Source organism: Physeter macrocephalus, chromosome 16 (genome assembly GCF_002837175.3).
Source record: "Physeter macrocephalus isolate SW-GA chromosome 16, ASM283717v5, whole genome shotgun sequence".
Taxonomy (NCBI): domain Eukaryota; kingdom Metazoa; phylum Chordata; class Mammalia; order Artiodactyla; family Physeteridae; genus Physeter; species Physeter macrocephalus.
Window position 1 is genome coordinate 61,117,232 of NC_041229.1, and position 7,337 is coordinate 61,124,568.

Sequence of the window (7,337 nt, forward strand, 5' to 3'; positions counted from 1 at the left end):
CTTGCCAGGTCATTCTGACACCCAAATTAACTGACATTTCCAAGTGTATCTAGCCAAATACAAATGTCTATGAGGATGTATATCAGAAGGGGATTCCCATCTAATTGTATATCCATGGTTGTTTTAGGTTCTAACAAAATCCTCCCATGTGTGGAAAACACAGAACGGAGTAGACTCTCAATGCCCTACATAAGAGTGGATATGGGGAGGCTAGGGATTGGATAGGTTCAGGCTCAGAGAAAATTTATGGGTAGGTTGAAGGATGTACAGGGAATTCATTATAAATACAGGGAGCTAGATACAGGGCTAAAGAATGTGGGAAAGTTCACAAAAGAGGTGAAACTCAGGGGCGGGGATCAAGCAGAGATGGGGATAAAGAGTTCAGGTATAGGAATAAGTTGGTCCAGGACACATGTCTAGTGTCAGTGCTGGCAGTTAGAAGCAGACAGATGTGAGCTCATGTCTATGCTCTTAACCACTGTGGTGTACCACTTCCCTCAAACAAAGGATGAGTTCAGGTTTGATTCAATATCCTAGCTCTAACACTTTAAGCCAGGAATTTGAAAAAATGCTTTACCTATGCTGAGCATCAGAATTCCTATTTTGAATGAGAATTAATCTTCTAGCTTCAGAGAAGATGAATTTTCATTTCACTCAAGTATTTTTTCCCTTATAATCATTTCATTCCCTGGTCTAACAAGCTCAGGGTTCTGTTCATACACCAGAGTTGTGCGTGAACAATGGCTTATTTCAGAGGAACAGTAACAACTCATTGATAAGGTTATAAACCAGAAATGCAATATTCAATTTGTAAACAAATGGAGCTACATATTTGGGGTTGCTGGTATCATTATGTTGGCCTGAAGCAGCACATTCTCTTCAGCTTTGACTGACCTACATCAGAAGCTAGGTTGCAAGATAGGTTTGTCTTATCTAATTAACCCTGAATTGGCACAGTCAAATGAAGGATTAAGATATTTATTGACATCAAGCTTGATGTTTTCCTTTGTTCTGTAGAGCCCAGTCAGCCATTGGTATCTCATACTTGCGCCAGGATGCCCTCTCCTGGACAGGGTTAGAATGAGCACAGATAATGTTTGCTTCTGATTCATCTCTGCTTCCAAGGCTGAATACACATCTGATTTTATATTTAAGTGAAGAAAGTTAATTTCTAATGCTCTTCTGCACATCTCATACCTCTGCATCAATTGAGAGGGTGTTTTGAGTTGGTCCATAAAATCAAGTTATTAAAGAGAGAAGCCTTATTTTAGCCTTTAATGTGATTCAATTTAAATGCACTGATTTATTGAATACTTATTTCTAAATAACATGCAAGAGATCCAGGTACAGAGAAACATAGCTCATCTATTAAACTCTAAAAGGCAGGGCTCATCATTTGGACAAGGTGATTACTGACCCAAGTTTCAAAAGCTAGATATGAATCTGTATGTAATGAAATTCCTCCTTCTACTGGGCTGAGGGTGTAACATGTGCACAGGCATTGAAGCAAGAAATAACCCTGTATATTTCAGTAACCACAAGCAGTTTTACATAGAATATAACATTTAAGATTGGGGAGCAGGTAGCAAGCTTCTACAAGTTCCTAGCTTCTCCTGAGGTGCGAGAGAAGTAGAATCCTCTGGAAAGGGTGTAGAAGTAAAAATTAGATTATTTCTGTATTGATTCTAGTTCATTAACCCCTGCCCTGACATTGGCTCCTGGTCTGAGGGAAACGATTGAGGATGTCCGTCTCAGGCTTAACCCCTCCCAGAAGCAAAAACAGCAGTGATGGTAATAACAATGCTGCTTAAGCTGGTATGCTTCCTTACTAGTCCCTTTTTATACAGTATCTCAATTATGAGAGCTACCCAGAGATAGGTATTATTCTTACTTTATGCTTGAAAAATTGAGTATGAAACTTGTTCAAGGTTACACAGTGAGTATGTAAACAAGCTGGCTTGCAAACTCAAGCCTTTTCAGCTTCAGAGGCCATGTCTTGTCACATGTCCTAAAGCGTGATGCCCCACAACCCATGAGAAGCCCATTAGGACACACCAGGGAAAAAGCCAAGCAGAAAAGTTTTCCTCCTTTTTAAGAAATGGGATTTTAGGTTGGGAAGTTTAGGTTCAGAAAGATGTAAAGGAGAGATGCACTGCTCTACTCAAGTCCCTGGGGTCCTTCTTTACAATGTAAAGCAGAATGAGGGAAAAACCTGCACTATCTCATTTGTAGGTGATAGCCACTTGTCTGTCTTGAAGTTAATTCAGGATTCTACCACCATCGCCAAGTGATGTAAGGGTATCAAACTTCCTTAGAGATTGACAGCCAGGCTGAGCTCTAATCCCAAGAAGATTCTTCATCCCTCCTCTAGAAAGGCCTTTCTGATTTCTATTTGACATCCTTAGACTAGCTGCAGACTCCAGGGAGGCCAGACAACAAACAAGAGCAGGACTTGGACCCAAGGCATCATGATTCAAATAACAGGTCTCCCCTACATAGACCCAGACCTCTCTGGACCAACCCTGACATGCTGCAGATAACTGTTCAGTTTTAGAATCTGTATCCATTCTTTGGGACAAAGCCTGCTATTTTCCTTCTCCACTGAGATGGTGGGAAGGTTAGAAGTGAAATTCCCTTTACCCCTGAACAGAATGCTTATAAGTGACAGGCCTCAGAGGCATTTGCAGAGCCCCAGGCTCTTGTTGACACTACCCATCCCAGGTAAGAGCATCTTACAAGGAGAATCTAGAAAAGGAGTAAAAGTCATCAGTAAGCATTCCCAACTCATAAGGAAGAACAGACTTGGGACTCTTGGGCATCCAACTTTAGATCATGCTCCTGTATAAGTCTCCAATACCCAAAAGGAAGGAATTCTCTTGGAAGGTGACTTAGAAAGGGTGGAGTCCGCACAGTCACACACAAGGAGGCTGAAGAGGACTCTAGTTCATTAGCCAATACAGGACCTTCCAAAATACCTCCAGGTGCTTTAAAAAGGCATGATATTTTCTTATTTAACATAGCCAGGCACGTGCTAGAACAGGTATTACAGTAGAGAACAAAGTAAACACACTCCCGACTCTCATGGAACTTACATTCTGTTTAGGGAAACACGCAGGTAAGCAGGCAATCCATATTACTATGTGTGTGAAGTACAAAGACAGGCCTGTTTAGGGTGATACCTAAGCTGCGGCATTATGCATCTGTAAGGATCATCTAGGTGAGGAAGGTGAGAATACTCTATTCAAACACCAGGAAAGAACATCAGTAGTTAACAGGGACAAAATAACTTGATAGAGTTGGGAAATGGCAAAATTCAGCCCCGTAGGAAGGTAGTGAGCAGGGTGAGAATGGTAATAATAGTGGTTGGTGTTGGTAAATGTACTTGGATACAGCTCAGGTGGGAGCTGTCCTGTAGCCTCCTTTGGTTGTGTTTAAGGTGTGAGGCCTGGGCTTCTGACTAGGGAGGCATAAGTTAAGGTGTGTTAGGATCTTAGAAAGAATAACGGTCACCAAATCTAGTCCCAAAGCTCAGCCACCTCCACCCAGCAGTTGAAGTACATCCCCTCAGTTGTGGGTACACTTTTCAGTTTCATATGTTCCTGGAGATGGAGAGGAAGAGGAAGAGATGAGATGGAATGTCCATCATGAAAACAGCTCTGTGTGTTGTTAGGTATGAGGAAGGAAAGCAGGATAAAAATCAAATCTACCTACTCCAGCCTACTTTCAAGAGAAATCACTTCTTATGCCCATAATTCACTAGGTATAGATTTAGCCTCTTATGTAATTTGGTCTGTGAGATCCTCCTACAACATGACTGCTCTGCCCAAACGTAGAGGGGAACCACTGCCCCAGGGTGTGGCTCAGTCGTGATGAGACTCAACATCAGAAGGGAAGATAGTGTGCAAGATGTTTCAGTGTCTATCATAGGAGGAAGGTAACCACTGTAAGTGGACAAGCATCAGAACAGAAGAGAAATTCATTTGCCAAGGTCCACTGATTTTTCTATTCAAAAATTTTCCCTTTTCTGGAGTAAGACATTTCTTTGCATGATTACAATTTTGCTTAGTGGGGTAAAGTAGACAAGACCCCTTTAAATGTAAATCTAGACAGCGTGGTCAGGATCATTTAGCACTTGACTACAATGAGATTATAGCTCTTTTGTCTTTGGAACTAGTTCTGTGCAGTTGTCCACTTTCAGATGTGTCCTTCTGAGGAAGCAGGCAAGTTTTCAAGGGATGATACTGGTGAAGACTGTATACTATTGGAATCTGTTCTGATATATCCAAAGAAGAAGTGTCATGGTCAAGGGGGCAACTGAAGAGATCTACAGAGGCCTGGGAAGGGTCACGGAAACTGACAAGGGATGGTGGAGGCCCAGGACTAACCCCAGGGAGCAGCATCACCTAACTCAGGTAAGGCAAGATGCAGTTGCCAGAACACAAGTGCAGGAAAGGGGCTCACTTTTCAGGAGCTGTGGTCTTTGGCAGAAAATCACAGTACTGCCAAGTGCACCTGGCAGAAAGGGACTGGGGAATAAGTTCTTGATGTCTAGTCTCACCCTCTTATCTCCTGCCTCACATTGGCTGAGCCCACCTAGAAACTGGAGGGAAAAAGAAAAGCAGTACCACATAAATGTCAGCTTCTGGGGACAGAGAACAGAGATCTGGAGGAACAGATGGAGAATAAGCAACACAAAGGGTAAGAAACCAAGACAGTTTCCCCCCAGCCTAGAGCCTTGCCTCACCCCACGTCCTCACCTCAATCACAGGCTGATTCCTGTGCAGTCTTTCCTTCCTAGTCCCAGTAACTCAGCCTTTTCACCTTCCCTTTTTCCTGCTTCTGCCAACACTTTCTCTCTTCTCATTCATAGTCATCTATGAGAACCCTGAGATGGAGGAAAAATCCAGCTCAAGCAGAGGGATTCTGTGGGATAAAGTCACTACAAAGAGCTTACACGAGTTGCCATCCTCCTGGCACCATGGCTACCTGGAGAGAGACATTTCAACATTCCTTGAAGTTTACTGAGTATATCTTTGGTTTTACACATTAGTCTCAACTGTCTAAAACTGATCTAAAGCTTAGGGTTACTGTGCCTCAGACACTGCATTCTCATTCAATCCTCATGACTTCTTTAGGACACACTACTTAATTTTGTTGTAGAATGAGGTCAGTTTTATGTAACTAATGGTATAAAGTAATTTGCCTCAAGCTCCTACTGCCAAGATATGAAATCAGATCTGAAAAATTCTAAAGACCAGATACTGGCTACTTTGCTATATTCAAACCAACTAGGCTCAAGATGTAGAAGACAAAGCTTCTTACATACTTATTCCCCTGACATTCTTCTATTGTATATAGGAACACATTCTGGCATGATCCTTTAGACCCTAAAAAAATAAAACTATTTCCATGTTGTCTTTCTCAATATACATCTCCCCTTTAGCCAATTGCTCTGAACTCTGAGTAAGGCTGATTCTTTGGCCAAATAGTCATCTAGGCTTCATGCTATTCTACAATGAATGTTATCTATTTTCCCTCCTGGGGAGAACCCTCTCTGCTTCTGGAGTCTTATCCTCATTCAGCCTCCAAGAAAGCAGTAAGCCCTTGCATGGATCTACCTTTGGGCAGACACAAACTGAGCTCCAATCATCAGCTCTCACCTGTCAGAAATCATTTTTATTCCACCCCCCGGAGAGTCTTCTTCACCAGCCTGCATCTGCCTTGTGATCTTGGCCTGCAGATTAAATATTTCAGCTCATCCAATAGCTAATGCTGGCTCCAAGATTAAGCTTTGACTTACCATAGAGTCTAGATAGTCCCAGGGGTCTATCTAGAGTCCCAGACCGTATCTTTCAGTATCAATGCATCGCTAATCAAGGAGCCCTCACACCGAATCCTGCTTATATGATTCTAAGAAATACCTAGTAGCCAACTTACAAGAGTTAAATGACTTAATAGTTACTTGTCCACCTTAGGTCACTTTCATCAATGCAAAAACTTTACCTTGAGAGTCATATTGCAAAAAAGATATTCATACATTTCATTCAAATGTGTATTCTGGCTTGTGCTTGATAAATCTGTAGACATCCTCACATAGTAATAACTTGTGACATTATTCTGTAAATTTGAAGAATGTTTATAGAATCTTATCTAGTCAATCAACCTATTCCTTATTATAGGACCTAAGAATATTCTTGTCTTTTATTTCCAGAAAAATAGTTCTACTGCATTTTGAGGCACAAGTGAGAAGGTGCATTTATAACTAACCACGCTCACTTTTCATAATGTCTGCTCAACACCCAGCTCCTTCCAGCTCACTGGCATTCCAGGATTGGAGTCCCTGCACATCTGGCTCTCCATCCCCTTTGGCTCCATATACCTGGTGGCCATGGAAGGGAATGTCACCACTTTGGCTGTAGTAATGGTGGAGCACTGCCTGCACCAGCCCATGTACTTCTTCCTGTGCCTATAGGCTATCATTGACCTGGTTCTGTCCATTTCCACTATTCCCAGACTGCTGGGAATCTTCTGATTTGGTGCTGTTGACATTGGCTTGGATGCCTCCTTGGCTCAAATGTTCCTCATCCACTGCTTTTCCATGGTTGAGTAAGGCATCTTCCTTGCCATGTCTTTTGACCACTACATAGCCATCTGCAACCCACTCCATCATACCACAGCGCTCACTCATACTGTGGTGGGATGTTTGGGGCTAGCTAGCCTCTTCTGGGGTGTATTCTACATTGGACCCCTGCCTCTGATGATCCACCTGCAGCTGCCCCTTTACAAAGACTGTGTCATCTTTCACTCCTACTGTGAGCACATGGCTGTGGTCCCCTTGTCATAGCAGAGGCCAGATGGAAGCACTTAACAAGCCAGAGGGTTGAAATTACTCTAAAAACTGGCAAAAATCAAAGGGGCTTGGCCCACAGGGAGTATTAAAGATAGTTAATAGGATATTGTGTCCCAAGGGCCAAAATAGATGGGCAGCCAGAAAGGCTCTGCTTACCATTCATAGAACAAGGCAAGAATGGAGGCTGAGGAGGCTGAGGATGGTCACTCCAATAAAGTCAGTCTCTTGCTCAGTTCCCAGACCTGTGCCAGTGTTCAGATCTAGGACTGTAACTAAAGAGGTACCTGGATACCTAAGTGGAAGAACTGAAAAAACATGCCTATTATATACCATGATGATTTCCTGAGACCTTCCTAAAAGATAACTTTGGCCATTTACTCAGGCAATTTTATACTAAAAAGAGGGGAATACCAAGACATTGAAGGTTAAAGTTTGAGTTGACACCGAGGCCCAGAAATCAAAAGCATAATATTGGTCCCTCTGTTAG

The 7,337-nt window shown here is 42.5% G+C and overlaps 1 pseudogene; it reads left to right on the top strand.

The window, feature by feature from the left end:
• Positions 1-6,265: 6,265 nt before the first annotated feature.
• On the top strand, positions 6,266-6,844 carry LOC112063622 (olfactory receptor 52M1-like; annotated as a pseudogene).
• The last annotated feature ends 493 nt before the right edge of the window (positions 6,845-7,337 follow it).